We start from the raw sequence: 17,861 nt of genomic DNA on the forward strand, positions 1-17,861 counted from the left end.
CATATGATTACTAAGCTAACCATTCTGCTGTTAACACTAGAAAAATCATGGCAACTGAACAATACCATCCAGGCAAAAAAGACTGACACAAATAAAAAGCTATGATAAATAGGTTGGACCCATTTCCCAACCTGATTATAAAAAACATCCTACTGAATTCCTTGTACTAAATAATTCATAGCAGTGAATTCTATCATAACAAAGCTGATAAGACCCTGTGGAATACATAACAGTAGTTGGAAATGCTTCCATTTTTATGAATTATTTATTGTAAGGTCATTTGTTTTAACAGACTTTGGTCTGTAACAAGTACTCACTAACCAAAGAGTCATCAGAAAAAAATTAAAAACACTTCTCACTTAAATAAAGGGAAATTTTAATAGATTTTTTTTTCAGAATTAACACATGATTGTACATTTTATCCTTATTTTTAAAAAGCTTATTAATTGCTGTTTATTCATGCTTTTTTCACATACCCACTCTACTAGGCACTGTTCTATGTACTTTTCCCTGAATTTCCAAAATCCTCTTTTCTTTATGTACTACAGTTTATAGTAACCATAATAGTTTTAAAAAGATTTATCAATTATTTCTTTTGATGGTCCTAAAAACTAAACAAGTAAACTGACACCTAGAACTAAGTAGTAAAAAATGACCCCAACGTAGGTCCAGTGAACGTTTTCACTCAACCCTCACCCAGACCCTCAAAACGTTCCTGAGATCTGACTTGGTCATTAAAAACAGAGTCTGTCTAATGGATAATGAGGTTAGTAGGACATAATCAGTGTTTAAAAAACAAAGCTAGTGTGTTACTTTACTTCTGGGAAGACTGCCTTTTCCCTCTTCCTGCCCACTCTCCTCTCCACTCAAAAAGAAAGCAAGCAGAAGAACATCTGTATCTCTCGATGTTCTTCATCTCTTTTTTACTGTGCAAAGACTTCCAACGCAAAGCAAGTTAAGAGAAAATTAAGAAAGGAGGAGAAAAAGCAAGTATGTAAAAGTCATTTACTCCTAGGTTACACAAAACTTTCCTGACTTTAATAAAAATACTTTTCAACGTATTTACTTATAAGGTAAACCATGATTGTATTTTATAATTTAAAATTGGCCTCATGGGGCACATGGGTGGCTCAGTTGGTTAAGCCTCTGCCTTTGGCTCAGGTCATGATCCCAGGGTCACGGGACATGGGACTCCATGCTCCTTGGGGAGCCTGCTTCTCCTTCTCCCCCTTTGCCTGCTGCTACCCCTGCTTGTGCTCACTCGCTCTCTCGCTCTCTCTCTGTCAAAGAAATAAATATAATCTTTTTAAAAAAATAAATAAAATAAAATCGGCCTTCTAAGAAACTAAATGCAGTTGCTGCTATTTTATTCTTGATATCACAGAACTGAAAAAGTCTTTGAGTGGATCATACAAAATTAACCAAGACAGCTGCTAAGCAAACTTTCTCACCAAACTCTGCCAAGTTATTTCAATTCTGACCTGCACCATCCTGCAATCCCTCTCATGCTCTTTTTCACAGACCAGAAATCATGCCAAACTGTGTCCGTGTGTCTGTTAACATACACAAACAGATATACAAACAAATGTACTTTCTCTGGCACACTTACTATGTGAAACTATGATTTTAAGGAAATATTATCCAAAAAATAAAGATTGTTATTTTATTTTTTTTAAGATATTACATTTATTTATTTGACAGACAGAGATCACAAGTAGGCAGAGAGGCAGGCAGAGAGAGAGGAGGAAGCAGGTTCCCTGCTGAGCAGAGAGCCCGATGTGGGGCTCAATCCCAGGACCCTGGGACCATGACCTGAGCCGAAGGCAGAGCCTTTAACCTACTGAGCCATCCAGACGCCCCAGGATTGTTATTTTAAATTAGCAACAGGAATAACAAACACAATGTTTGTTCATCAGAAGCTATGTGGGATTTTATATGACAGACTTTAAATATAAATAACTCACAAAAAAATTAAAAATCAGGTTAATAGTGATTATAGACTTACAAACACTAAAATAGTTATACATAATTGATATCTAAATTTTATTTTCAGAAACCTTCTGAATCTATGAAAATCCAATCCTCTAACCAAAGAATCATAAAATCTCAGAAAGACAGCAAAGAGTAAGAAGCTTTAAAAGCACAGTTTTATTAAGGATGCAAATGGCAAAAAAAAAGATGCAAATGGCATTATTTGGGTTTTCACAAGAAAACACCTTACCTTACATAGTATATACTTAAAGTCAGACAGCAACACATGAGTTAACTTATAGCTTCTCTCAGTATTTTGTTGAGTATTTATTTATCTTCTTTTAAGTGAGCAAGGATGAACAGGACTTCTGACACACCTTCTCTAAACAGACTTCCGTGCTACCCCACATAACCCATTGCCCCTCTATACTGATGACACCAGAGTTCTACACCAGGCAAGACGTCACTGTTGAGCTCGAGCTCCATATAACCAATTGCCCAGATAGGGTCACTTGTATATCCCACAAACAGCCCAAACTCAACATGAGAGGCCTCCTCCTCCCACCACACTTGGTTAGTTTTGATGAATGTAGCGTCAATGAGAACTGAACACGTTATTCTCTACTCTCTGCTTAAACAACAGGACCCTGAATTTTAAGCTTATCCAGTTAAGATTTCTTTTTTGTTCTTCATCAGCATTAGGCACTATGACAACTTTATCTATGACTAAAGCAAAATGTATTCCCTTGTATCTTAGAGTACTACAACTCTCACTTTCTTTAGCCAACAAGAAGAAATGTATACACCATTTGATAGCCATTTGATTTGTAGGTACTCTGCATGGGAGGACCTATATGGTTATCTTAACACTAAAATGACATGCAAAGGCCAGCTGCAAACACATTTTGTAGAATACATGAGAAGGCTTCTAAAACCATACCGGGAAAAGTTTGATCATACTACTTACTGCTTATAAAAGATTATAAAGAAAGTCAAAATTGCAAAGGAATTAGAAAATATGCCAATAAAAATGGAAGACTATACCTTTCCACACTTAGTGAGAGCCATCTATATAAAGCAGTACCCTCAATGAGGCAACAAATACCACGGCATAAATAAAATGTCCTAAGTGAAGTTGCTAATTGCTTTATTTCAACCTTTCTCAGTAAAAGCCACAGTTACTCAAAGGTGGGGGTGAGTGAGGTAGGGAGAAAAAGGTGCTAGAACTTCAGGCCCCCTCCCCAAACTGTGGGCCCTCCTAGACTCCTCCTCTCTCTTACCTACTCCAACCCATTCACTGGGTCCACTTTTGAGCACAACCGACTCATCTATTACAGCTACTGGGAATACAAAAAGGATTCAGGCAGTTTGGATCCCTCAAGTTATTCCCAGGAGAGACAGAAGAAAGGACTTTTAGAGCATAAGGAAGCAAGTATTCTGACAGACACCATCCCAGGGAACTGCTACGAGAACTGGCAAGAGAGGTGCCTAAGCAGGCCGTCAGGTCAGCAAGGCTTTGCAAAGTAGACATGGGAAGTGAGTTCTCAAGAATGCGTGGGAGCTAACCGGGCAGAAAAGAGGCAGGACATTCCTGACTAAAAGCAGGGAGCAAGGAAGGAACCACAAGTGACACAGTAAGACAGGAGCATCTGACGCAACAGACACCAAGAGCCAACGGCCCAAATCATATTTTTAAGAGACGAAGGGATTAGAAATTATTCCAAAGATATTAAGTGAAGGATGTTAAGCAAGGAAAAAACAAAAAACAATAAACAAAACAAAACAACAACAACAACAAAAACCTTAAGTGGGTAGAAGGTATTGAGGGTGGTTCTTCAAAAAAATTAAAATAAACTTTAAAAAAAGCATACACAGATTGAATAAGGACATAAATACATAAATAAATCTAACCCAATACTAAATTTCAAAAGGGGGAAAAAAGAAAGCAGAAACTACAGTAGGCTCTGTTTATAAAAAACAAAATAACACTTTTTCTTGGTAAACTTAAAGTGTACTATACTATCACCAAAGCCTGGACTTTCTAGTCTAAACTTAATTTTTTCATATATCCCTTAACACATTTTCTTAACACATTTTTAAACAAATCTACCTCATAGCTGCCTTTATAATAATCTTGATTCAATTCTGACACTAGTTCCTGATACAGGATCACCTAAAAACCAGTAAAAAGATATCAAAGCACTATAGCTTTCATTGCTATTACAATCAAAATTTGAAAACATAAAGGTACAAAAAACTCTTTACAATCATATTAAAGGAGAGGAAGGGGGCCAATCTTCTTAGTATTGTATGTGGGGCCTTCCATAATGCAATATCTGGGTATCTTTTCTAGATTCATTTACTATGTGCTTCTCCATTAATTCATGAATATACACTGTATCTTTGGTCCACCTGACACAGGCCTTTTGTAAGTAACTTAAATGTTTTTAAAATAATTATTGACATTGTGATTGTTCTTTTAAACTTCCAGCAATGAAAAGATACTAAATAAAATATCTATTTGAAGTGGAACCACCTTTTTCTCTAGATCAGCATTTGTTGGCCACAAATCAAAGGATAACCCTCATCAATTCCCAATTAGTAGTTATTCTTAAGAGGGGACTTATTTCCAGTAGTCACCTAGTTACTTCTTTATTTAACTCAGTTCAATGTTTTCCTCATGAGGGGACTGTCAGAACATTAAAACGGGATTCATTTGGTGAACACAACATGGTCAGCATTTTTTTTGGCAGAGAGATGTCGCCTGGCCTCTGAACGTGAACTAGGAATGGGCTTGCCTCTAAGGAAGAGAGCTGTAAGGATATGTAATATATGGTTTAATAAATCAGCCTCAAATCAATTTAATCTGACTGTTGGTCCTCTTTTAACCTCGTGTCCTAATTTCAATTTGTTCCCTGTTGCCCCGGTCTCTAACTTGTACCTACCTGCTAAACTTACCCGTCTTGACTCCATACCTCTTCTCATTTCTACCAACTTCATGTCTACCCATTTTTCCTAGTCCTGGTTCCCATGTCATCCTATCCTGAGATCTTCCAGAACGTAAATTCAAAATCTGGATACCAAACCCCAACTCTCAAACTAGATCTCTGAATATCCCGACACTTACCACTTACTGATCAATCTTTCTCTATATCACACGGTAAGATGTTCCTCATACTCTGCCCCATGGGCCCTGCAGAGACATGCAGCTGGCCGTCATCACAGACTTCCCTGAAACCAACTGCTCAATTGTTCTGGACATTCTTTCACTCTAGGATCTGCCCAGACCTTCTGCCCCATATCATCACTGGGAGGAAATCACCTGTCATCCCCTGAATGGCTAGTTCTGGCAAAGATGGTCCCAGGCCCTGCAGGAAACACAAATATGTACAGCACATGATTCACACCTTCCAGAAGCTTATATTCCAGGAAGGAAGCTAAGACAAGTAACTACAGGGAGAGTCAATAGGTACTAAAGGCCCAAAGAAGCAGAAGGATGTCTTTATATTTGCTACACTAGGGAAAAGCCTTAAAGGATGAAGATTATATTAATATAGCGAGATTGAATAGCTAAAGCACAGAAAATAGGCATTAAACGGAGTGAGAAATGCATAAAGATAAAGTAGTGAAGCCAGAAAGGGTATAAAATTTAACTAAAAAAAAAAAAAAAAGGTCAAACATAACTAAAATATAGAAGAGTATAAAGAAGTGAATCTAGAAAGATAGGTCAGGGTCAGGCTGAAAGCAGAGGTTCTAATGTAGAGCCATGAGAGACTATGGACTCTGAAAAACAACCTGAGGGTTTTGAAGGGGCGGGGTGGGAGGGTGGGGGAACCAGGTGGTGGGTATTAGGGAGGGCACAGATTGCATGGAGCACTGGGTGTGGTGAAAAAACAATGAATACTGTTACGCTGAAAATAAATAAAAAATTAAAAAAAAAAAAAAAAAAAAAAAGATAGTTGAGCCAGGCAATAGGATGCAGCGTTTGGTCATTCCTGTGCTCCCATAATCCGTGATTAATAAAAACCGAAATATTTTCAAAAGCATAAAGCTAGATCTTTTTTTAGATTTTTTTTTCCACTACTCACTCCCAGCTACCTATCAACAACCCCCAAATTTCTCCTTCTTCAACCCATGAATTGGTGCAACCCAGTAGGAAAATAGGGAGATCATTAACGAACAAATAAAGTGAACAGAATCACAAAACCATTCATCTTACAACTGCTGGAGATCCCCAGAGATCAAATGGTCTGTCCCTCAGTTTGCAGGCATGTAAATCTTCCAACTTCAGAGAAACCTCACCTCATTGTGAAACTAAGCTTAACATTAAACCCTGTCCAGCCCACTGGATCATCTTCTGAAAAACATATGCAAATACTCCCACAATGTTCACCAAAAAAAAAAGAAAAATGGGCATTCATGTCTTACTGTGGAAACACTGACATTCAAAAGATGACAACACAACACATCAACAAAAAAGGCCTAGGAATGGTAGTAGCACTACCTTATCAGGGAACCACACACTGGGACAAGGGTCCCAATATACACTATGTCAACATCCTCATGGCATCATTACAGTCCAGGCTCCATTTTATTATCTGAACCATTCATCACATTACCAATGCTCTCTCCTAGGCTAGACACTCAACTCCTAAACTGAGTTCTATAAATATTAATTTAGTTCACACTAAGAGCTGGACTCTGTGCTTGGCATTTGAAAAGATATAAAAATGAACTGAACTTAATCCAGGACTTCAATACCTTCTTTATCAAGCTGCCTCTTCTTATTATATGAAAAAAGATGGGGGTAGAAATGAGGTCAAAAACGACAAAGGTCTAGACTGATTTGATGAACTCCAAATTAAGAAAAACATGTTAAAAAACACAAATAGAAAGTAATTTTTATTTTTTATTTTATTTATTTTTTTTAAAGATTTTATTTATTTATTTGACAGAGAAAGATCACGAGTAGGCAGAGGCAGACAGAGAGAGAGGAGGAAGCAGGCTCCCTGCTGAGCAGAGAGCCCGATGCGGGACTCGATCCCAGGACCCTGAGATCACGACCTGAGCCGAAGGCAGAGGCCCTACCTAACCCACTGAGCCACCCAGGCGCCCTAGAAAGTAATTTTTAAATGACCAAGCATTTGAATGAATGAATGAACTTAAAAGAACGAATGAATGACCAAGGAGGCTTTCTTGAATAAAGAACATAACTTGCATGCAGAGATCTGTATCTAACGACAAGGAGGGAAGTTAGAAGCCACTCAAGTACCAGACACTTGTTATCAGTGGAAATAAGACAGTCATGGAAAAAGGAACAGGTTACTCATCACGATGTTCTTGAATACTTTCCAACATGGCCAGATACGCAAGACATAAAAGCTTGGTGCAGCCAAGCCCAGAAACAAATTTGAGAACTACAGGTAGAAGCAAGGTAATGGTGACTAGAGGCAAACTCTCTAGGTGCAGGCAAAGGGCTTTTAGCCTTAAGCAAAAAGCAAACCATCTCAGAGGTAAGGAAGTGGTAAGCTTTCACACCTAGCTGAGAGAAATACTGTAGAAATGCCAAAAATGGTGAGAACAGCATGCACTATAAGCAGTACATTAACAAGGGACCATTTGTTGGGACAGAACAAAAACTAATACTTACATGGTATTATTTTCTTTTACTTGTTTGAAGTGGAATTTTCTCATTTGTTATTACTTCAATTGTTGTTTATAAAATATTCATACTTTATCTAAGTGATTTTCATTGATTTATAACCATCATTTCAATGACACCCATCCCCTGTTTGAGCTGAGACACAGGTTACACATGCTAGAAGAGTAATTATTAGATATAAACTGCTCCAAAGGGCTGCACACCCCAGGCCAGAAATGTTAACAGTACGAATGGGCTCTCATTACAAATAAGTATTTTTTTATTATGTTCAGTTAACCAGCATATAGTACATCATAAGTTTTTGCTGGAGTATTCAATGATTCATTAGTTGCATATAACACCCAGTGCTCATCCCAACACATGCCCTCCTCAATATTTTTTTAATTAAAAAATATTTTTTTAAAAGACCACGTGGCATTTCTTAGTGTGTCCTGAGGAACACCTGCATTAGAATCACCTGCAGTACTTATTTCAATGTGGGTTCCCATCACAGACCAGTGGCTTTCCAAAAATCATCTCAGTTGTTTACATTTTATTTTTTTAAAGATTTTATTTTAAAGCAATCTCTACACCCAACATGGGTCTCAAACTGACAACCCTGAGAGCAAGGGTCACATGGTCTACGGACTATCTAGCCAGGCGCCCCCGGGGTATTTGTTTTTAAATGCCAATGTTCATACTTAATAAATCAGAATCTCTGACACAGACATTCTGAGGACCACATTTTGCATTTTGAGCAGCGCAGTAATAGGACAAATCCTTTGAAAATACAACTTATCTTGGTGGTAGCAAAAAAGTCACCCATATACTCTTGAACAACTGTACAAATTTTGTAAATCATCTTCAATGTATAAACAGATATAACTCTTCCAAGGAATCATGAATAAATCCTTTAGGATTCATTTGATTAATCTCTAATCATTCTGCTTTGTAAAGCAGAATTTTCACTGAAACAGGGAACATATATCATAAACAAATTAAGAACCAACTTCTAAGAGATGGTTATGGCTACAGAAGTAAAGGAGACAGAGCCAATCATGATCTCTGAATCACAGCAAGAAGAGAAGATATTAGAGGGAGAAACTGGTCAGTGGCACTGCAGAACATTTCAGGCATATATACAAGAAGCAGTGGGGGCACCTAAGTTATTTTCAATATATCAAAATGACAAGCAACATGAAGGCTGGCTCTTATGAGTCAGGGTGTCTAATATAATGAAGTATGTACTTATGAAATATTGACCATACAACTACTCATGAACTTTCTAGTCGTTAGTATGCTATGAACTGCCTCTAACTAAACGCTCCTTCCTGGGACCGGCCTCCATAATGGTAAATTTCTTGTCCCACTTGGATCCTATTAAATAGTGAGGCTACAGCAACACACCGTACTGTTCCTCATTTTAGAAGGAAAAGAAATACTTCACCCCTGTGCAGTCAGGTACTCAAACACTTGCAACTTAAATCAAGGCCCTGATGTAGGCAATCGGAGATACACTGTCATCACTCTACCAGCAAGTCTCTATGAAGCAAGTACCATGAACAGAGCAAGATTCTGCTAATTCAGAAGTGGGGGAAAAAAGAAATCACTGTGCCTACTATCAAAAACATTACAAAGGTAACACAAGGCAATATTGACTGTTATGGAATCTAGCAGAGTGTGGGTTAGCAAGTTTACATCCTTGGGTTTTCGTTTATTCTCACAATAAATGAAAAGGTCAGTTTAGATAATTTGTAAGTTTCCTTTCAGTTCTGAAAATAACTGATTTAGTGAATCATACACTTAGGTCTCCTAAAGGAAACTATAAGATGATAATGGTAAATGGAAAACTTGAGTTTGGAACAGCTGTTTTGTGGTAGCAACAGACTACCAACTGCAGGGGCGCCTGCGGGGTTCAGCTGGTTGAGCTGCCGACTCTTGATTTTGACTCAGGTCATGATCTCAGGGTTATGAGATGGAGCCCTGCATCCAGCCCCACATCAGGCTCTGCATTCAGCGGGGAGTCTACTTGAGAGTCTCTCCTTTTCCCTCTGCCCCTCCCCCCACTCATGTGCACACGCACACTCTCTCTCTAAAATAAAGAAATAAAATCTTTTAAAAAAAGAGTACTAACTGCAGATTACATATGTACAGGATAACCTGGGCACCTTTATCTCTTGGGTATAATTTCTGCACAATCCCAAAACACTCTGCTCAGAACAAAAAGATCAGAAAACTATAATCTGTATGCTGAAGAATCTGGGAAAAAAAGTATCGATTTAGCTTGTTAAACTTTAAGTGCAAGAGTGACTGCTGTCCTTAAAAGAGGAGGAGAGACACAGACAGAGACACATAGGAAGAACGCCATGTGACAGAAGCAGAGACGGAAGTGATAAATGTCTAAAGCCAAGGAACACCAAGGAATGCTACCAACACCGGAAGCTAAGAGAGAGCATGGAAGGGCATGCAATACATTCTCCCTGGAGCCTTCAGAGGCAGCATGGTTGTGTGGACACCTTGATTTCTAATTTCTGGCCTTTGGAACTATGAAAGAATAAAATTATGTTGCATTACGCCATTCAGTTTGTGGTACTTTGTTGGGGCAGCCCTAGGAAACTAATACAGGTGTTAAGAGCCAGTGCCGGGGTGGGAGGTTGGGGGAACCAGGTGGTGGGTACTAAGGAGGGCACGGATTGCATGGAGCACTGGGTGTGGTGAAAAAACAATAAATACTGTTACACTGAAAAGAAATAAAACATTAAAAAAAAAAAAAAGAGCCAGTGCCCACAACATCCATTTCCTGGTCCACGGCAGGCAGAGTATGGTTCTAGAGATGCCAAAACAGCAGCATCTTCCTTATTGTGGCTGTGTCTTCATCAGGACAGAGACTGTGTACTCGCACACTGACAGATTTAGGATCAAGGATGAGGCAGCAACTCCCTTGATGGCCTTGCATTGGGAAACTTTGCTGAAGCAAAGTACCCCATGCCCCACAACCATCAAATACTATTAAATACAATGCAGTAAGTTCCTTTATAAAAACAAAGAGAATGATTATGGAACAAGAGAACTGTTTAATAAAATACAACTCTTTATCAGCAGCTCGTATTTTAAACACTCAAGGTCATAAAATGATAAAGCAGAGTTGAAAACGATATGCCATTCGACAACAAAAATACTTATCAAATGTATAAACTATATTAAAACTTTACTTTAGATATATGTTGAAGATGTTTAAAAACACCAGTTTTTACTGAATACGTTCCCTGCCACTACACTATTCTTACTGTGTTCTAACACCAAGGCCTATAAACAAAAGAAGTTAATTTGTAGGCCGCCATAAGAAACTGAGAATAAACATCAGTTTTTTTCCCTTAAATTCAAGCCATCAATAAGCATTCTTCCTGTCTATCTTTCAATTTACTTGTATTTGTTAAATAACAAACCATGCCTGGAAATAAATTGTTTGGATAAGGCCATGCCATTTGCCTAAAAAAATGACCTACTTTCCAGTTCTGGGTGTCTTTTTGACAGTATATAATCATATCGAATTATTTTACTATATGGTCCCCCTGTTAGATATAAAAGGCAATGGAAGATTTGCAATTCCTTACCTTTTAGAAGTATGATAACTTTTCTAAACACATCTACGCAATTTTCCCAATCATAATGTAATAGAGGATATGTGACTTTGTTATGGTTAAAACCACAACAAAAATTACATTAATCTGCCAGGTAAATATGAGAATATGAGGAAAACATTCTAAAGATTTTTTAAAAAGCCAAATTATAAGACTACTAGAAAGAATATTCTTAGTTTTGCCATTTTTAATCAGTACTTAAGGATCTTTTTTGCAACTCCCATTTTTTACTGTCCAAAATGTGAGCCCCCCACCAAACCTCATGTGCTTTTTCCTCCGTGAGGAACCAAGAATTGCCTTCTTCCCATACCCCAAAAAACATAAAAACATGAACTCAAACACGGGAACCACTTAATTATGAATATGGAAATCACAAGGTAAAGAGGAAAAAGAATTCAAGTAAAGAAGGTAGAGATGGCAGGAGAGCTAGGTAGGAGCCTGATGAGATAAAGCTGAGCCCAGGCAGAATGGGAAGCTGGGCGCAGGCTGGGCAACGGCACCTGCCACCAGAAAAACTGAGAACAGCAGATGCGTTTCCTACTGCCGAACGTCTAAAAACAGAAAGAGGCGAAATGAAACTAACACTTAGAGCCTACTATCCTATTTTTACAAAGATGTTTTCATTTATTCCTCAAAGCAATCTTACCTGAGTTGAGAAAACTATAGTCCCAACAAATCAAGTAACTCAACTAAGGAGACAAACCTGGGCTTAGTGTTTTTCATGGTAAAAACAGAAAATGATACTTGTGCACAGGGTCTGATAAAGAGGCTCCCTGTAGCTGGTGGCAACTAGCCTGGTAGCTATGAATGCCCTAGGCGCTACCTGACCGCTGAGAAAGGAAAATTCTGGCACACCCAGAACCCACTCCTGGCTAGGGCTAGGAAACTCGACCGAGTGATGTCAAAGCCGCTGCATTTTCCATTCCATTCTCAGGCTTCTCAGTAGCTGCACCCAGGTCAGCCTACAGCCAATTCTTCAAACAAAGGGAGGAGGTACCCACACATCCCCAGGCTACACACACCCTGACTGCTGGCCCTCTCACAAACAGGCCCTTTCCAGTATTTCTTTTTTTAAACTGGGGGGAAAAGTCTTTTATAAAAGACTAAGTCAATTTTTTCATAAAAAAAAAAAAGTCTGCCTATCCTCTCGCTTATGCCAGAAACTCCTTCTAAAAGCAACAAAGGTGGTGATTCCAATAGGTTTAAAATGAAAACTATGAGTTAAAGAAACACACAAAATACATTTATACAGTGTTATCTGTCAATCAAGCAAAGATTAAATATATGACATCAGATTTCATCTTGGTTTAGTAAGGAAGAAGCTGGATAGTTACATATTCATTCAATGTCACAGGATGGGTGTGGGATCCCTAAGGAGCAAAGAATGGTAGAAAACCCTGAAAAGGTAGATAAATCCAAAAGAGGTTCACATACTTACAAAGTTCTGAGATGAAACACAAAATTGGGGTATGAATAAGCGGGCATTATTCTCAGGGGATTGGGAAAGATCAAGAGATTGTCAAAAATGTCTAAAACCAAAAAAGGCCACAGGTACCAGATTCCTTGGCTGGTTAAGCCTCCAACTCTTGATCTCAGCACAGGTCTTGATCTCAGGGTTTTGAATTCAAGAAACAAAAAAGGCTATAAATACTCCTGTGGAAAATCCACATCACGTCAAGCATCAATGGCCCAAAATCATATTTAGATCTTTGGTATTACCTTCTAGAGCTGGGGTAGGCCTCCAACCTGTTTATATAAATAAAGCCTTATTGGAACACAGCCATGACCAACTGTTCAGGTACTGGCCATGACTATAAAGACCACATGGCTCACAAAGCCAGAATTATTTACTAGCTGGCCCTTTAGAAAGTTTACAAACTCCTATTCTATACAAAAGCAACGTGGAGTGAAAAAGTTACCTTTAATTACTTATACTGATTATCAACAGAAGACCAATGGCAAGGTTTATAGAAAAGTCTACTTCCATGAAGTAACAGAAAACATGTATTTCTAAATTTTTACAGGCCAATTAAATAAGTCATTCATTTATACACTGTTTTGATTAACACCTTGGATAGCTAATACAAAACAGCTTATTGTAAGCACATTATATAAACAGTATGGCAGAGCAGTTATTTTGACAAAAGTTTAAAAAAGCTTTCCTGCACAAGAAAATTAAGAAATGCTTCATGATCATCTGCCCTTCTCATTCCCACCGCTCACTAAAAACCATGAAATAGGTTCATTCAGTGTTTTCATCAGAATGAAAAAAAATATTTTATATAGATCTATAATGTATCATACAGAGATAATCAAACTATTAGTCACCAGAAGAGGCATAGCAGTTTAGAAGTTTTATAAATCTAAAAGTGAATCATTCTACATTAATTTTACATATATTTAAATATTCTAAGTGGCCATTATATCCTACAAATAAATATATTTCATTACAATCATATAACTAAATGTTACTCACCAATATTCCCTTCAAAAATGAGGGGAGGAGGAAGTAAACTAAAACAGTCAAAAGTATGAGGAAACACTTCTTAAAACATCTAGCTATATATTTATGGAACTGTCAATAAATTGTTGATAAAGCAATTCAGAGCAAACAATAACTATATGTGTCATTTCCAAGACACCCTCAAGTATTATACTAAGTATACGGCCATGTTTTATGCATACTGTACTAACTAGAGCAAATATCTGAAGGGACAAATATTTTAATTGAAGGAAACCAGGAATTTGGACAAAGTGCAGCTTTGTGCAACTGCAGCTACATTGCAAATTTTTTAAATACCAAAACCTATTTAAAAAAAAAAGATCAAAGGAAACAAAACCTGAAAGGAATTTTGCAACTTATTATCTAATTAAGCAACTTCTTTTCCAAAATATATTTAAGTAATCACTATTCTCTCCTGTCCAGATTCCCCAATGGTGGCTACATTTGTAACATTGCAAAGATACATTTTAAAACATGAGACAATTTGGTTCTAGAAACTCAGTAAACTCTCTAATGATATCTCAGACCACATCTTTAAGTGAAAAAAAGAAATCTACATTTTAGTAAAGGCACAATAGATGAGAAAAAAAAGAATACCTAAATTACGGTGATAAATTAGAGCCCAAAACTGTCAATTGTAACCACCAGGAAGACAAAGGGGAGGGAAGTATGAGGTTAAATACTTACACAAACTAAAACTGCACTTCTGGTCATTTAAAACGACAATTTTGATTTTTATGATTTGGATATGTTATTATACTGGCCTTAAATCTCCCCTCCGCCACCAGTATGTTGCCATCATACCAGATGTGCTTTCCTCATTCTTGGAGTAAGTGCTGTTTTATTGGGCTGGAAAAGAGCTCTTGAAATTGTCCAGCCAAGAAATGTGTAAGTGGGAAAGGGCCTGGAAGGTGCTACAGGTATGATCTTCATAAATAAACCGAAATAGTTTCAAGTATAGAATAAATCTGCACTCAAGTTACGCTCTTTACTTTTTAAATTGATCAAGATTTTTAACCGTGGCAAGACTCCCAAGTATTGTGGAAAAGCTTCACAATTTAGATTCTGACATTTCTTGGTTTTCATTTACAGATAATTTCGGAGTAAAACTCCATCAGTCCATCTGGACATTTAATTTGAGGGCCACCCTCGCTTCTTATCAACTATAAAGCTTCAGATGCAGAAGTGAGTTCAAGATGTAGCTCATTTATGAAACGAGACGTGCACGAGGAGTCAGAAGAAACTGGAACCTCCACACCTTTATTTTTACGCTTTTATTTCCCATCCCTCACACTAGAGTCCCTCAACCAGCAGACATCCCTGGAAGAGAACTTTCTCTCCCTCCTCCGAGCCCAGGGCCGAGGTAGGAAGTACCCGCCCTCCCGAGCAGGGAACGGCAGTGTCCTCGCCGCTCATTGGCTGCGGAGGCCGTCAGTGCTGCAGAGGGCGGGGCCTCCCGGCTGAGAGCAGAATCTCAGGCCCGCTCCTCTCCGAGGGTCCCTGGATTCCCCACCCCAGAAAAAGCGGCCAGCGTCCACTAGGGGTTCCTTCTCCTTTCCATTTTGCGGGCCCTCTTCTCAAAGTCCCCATCCAGTCTCTGTCCGTTTGACTCCTCCACGCGGCAATTTTTCAAAGCTCCAACATCTCTTCCCCACCCCCAGCAAGCTCCCAGTCTAGGACCAAACAGAAAGATGCTGCGGTTTTAGGAGTGAAGCAAGCTGTGGACTGGATCTCCCGAGGGTAGCAGAGGATTCCTTCCTCTGGCAACGAGATGATTGCTTAAGTCTTCTCTTCACTGTTTTAAGTGCACTGGCCTTCGCCAAGTACTAAAACCAAGAATACTTGGTGTCCACGCAGTAAGACTTGCCACAAGGTATGACAGAGTTAACTGAATCTCTTGTTGAACTGTCCACCGTTTTCAGTGTTTTGTCCGGTTGTCCCTAATACTGTGCCACTCTTCGACCACACCCGCAGCAGCTCAAGCCCCAGTACAGACTTATCACACGTGCATGCTGTACTTATCCTGTAAAGCATCCTGACAAGACACACTGCTCTTGCCTACACGGCGTGTGCATACTTCTGGAAACTACAAACTCTTCGGAGTAAGGATTAGAAACAATGGTTCTAGTCATGGTGGGCACACAACGCTCTACGAATTACGCGCATTCGAGTTTTTTCAACAGCGTCCTTATGATCAGTGGTTGAGGAAAATCATTTCGTTTTTGTGATGTTTTCAGACTTTCAGTTCCATCACCAGAACTGCTCGAGGATGAGCGAGAACCTACTGTAAAGTAAGTATATTTTTAGTATTTACCCCTAATAAGGACTACAGCTACGAGAGAGCACGATCTGTGTTTGACACATCATCTCCCAAGGTCTGCGGTATACAGGAAAGAGGCAACAAGAGTTCTTTAGATCTTACTGTACCATCCTCTAGGTTGCTGTGTTGCTTCCTGACACTGTCCTAAGACAATGTGGTCTTCTCGTTTTTCTTTTGTGGGGTCCCCTTCGTCCCTCTGACTTTGGCCTCAATTCTCAAAGTAATTACTTTCCACGGCCACCATCACATCACCATCTCTATTGCCTTGCAATCTCTCTCACATTTGCTGATCCCGACAGGACCCCGAGAAAGCCCATTCTCCAACAGGTTAGGCCGTCCTCCCTGTACTTCTCCAGCCACTTCAGCTTCTCCCTTCGCTGCACGGCTCCCACCACCCACTCTCTCCGTGAACTTCACTCCTCTCAAGTCTGGCTGCTGCCGAATCCTGACAGCTGGACCTGACCAATCCGCGACGGATAAATAACCGACGGCGCCAATGAGCAGCAGCCGGGGGGTGGGAGGCGGGACTTCGCCTAAGTTCCTCGGGTCCTGAAACCAAAGACCTGTTGCCGCCGCCGCGGTGGCCGCGGAGTTTCTTAGTTACCGCGGCGCCCACGGCGGCCTCCGGCCGCCAAAGCCAGTGCCAGGCACTAAGTTCCTGCCGCCCGCTCCCGCCACGGCCAACGAACCGGACCGAAACCCCCACCCAGCTCGAGGGCGGCGCGCCCCGCCCCACCTCCCCCGGCGTGGGGATCCTGGAGGCCGCCCCGCGCCCTCCCGGCCTCCCCTTCCCCGCTCGGCTCCCGCAGGCTGCCCCACCCGGCCGGGGCGGCCCAACCCCGGCGCCCGAGCCGCGGCAGCCACTCACCAGGAAGTTGGGAGTTTTCCGATCTCCTGCCCGCGAGGGACCCGGGGCGGGAGGGCGGCTCGGCCAGGCGGCGCCGCGGAGAGGCCCGCTGGGCCGGGGGCTGTGGCTGCGAGGCCGGGAGCTGATCGCCACCTCCCGCCGCGCCGCCCCCGCGGACGCTCGCTGCAGGCGCGGGCCCCTACCCTGCGCACGGCGAGGCGCGTCCCGAGTGCGAGCCTAGCGGCGGCCCATCCTCCCGCGACTCCCGCTCCTCCTCCCCCGGCCGCCGCTGTCAGGAGTGTAAACATCCCGGCATCCCCGAGGAGAGGGGCGGGGCGGGCGCCGGCCCCTCCCCGCGCCGGGAGCCCCGCGCCGCCGGTCCCGCCGACTGCGCGCCAGGGCTGCGCGTGGGGCTCCGCACGGCGCTGTGCGAACGCGGGGAGCCCCGTCACCTCCCCGATGGAGCCGAATCTGCTCTGAGGGGCCCCTCCGTCCTGCGGATCCCTGTTGTCAGACCCAGGGAGGGGTAGGGTGCGTCGATCTGCCTCCTGAGCCCCATTCCCCTCCTTTCGGCCAACTTCCCCGCGCTAAGCACACCTTACATTTAAGTAAGAGTCCTAGCATAGAGAACAGTGGCTTTTAGGACACTTCTGAAAAGTGAACGACTTTGTTTGGTATTGGAATCATTGAGGGGCGGGGTGGGTATCCCAGACCCCTAGTACAGGAACTGCAAAAGACTTTATTACTTGAATAATTGGACACGTATTACTGGAGATGACAGCTAGGAGGCAGTATGGAGTCAACCACGCCTTCATCCGAATCTTTGTGCAGTGATTAACTCTGTGACCTGGCAGCACGTTATTTCACCTCTCCCAAGTATCAGTCTCTTTATCTATAAAACAAGAATGGTAATAATACTGATCTCTGGGACTAAGGTT

The 17,861-nt window shown here is 41.0% G+C and overlaps 1 protein-coding gene across 1 annotated transcript in view; it reads right to left on the reverse strand.

Annotated features, from left to right (window-relative positions):
- NEK7 (NIMA related kinase 7) overlaps window positions 1-17,243 on the reverse strand; it is a 149,432-nt gene extending 132,189 nt beyond the window's left edge. The window contains exon 1 of the mRNA XM_080825279.1: window positions 16,945-17,243. The gene's annotated coding sequence lies outside the window, so the exon portion shown is untranslated. The remainder of the gene's footprint in view (window positions 1-16,944) is intronic.
- Between the last annotated feature and the right edge of the window lie 618 nt (window positions 17,244-17,861).

Source organism: Martes martes, assembly GCF_963455335.1.
Source record: "Martes martes genome assembly, chromosome: 15".
In the NCBI taxonomy this organism is placed as follows: Eukaryota; Metazoa; Chordata; class Mammalia; order Carnivora; family Mustelidae; genus Martes; species Martes martes.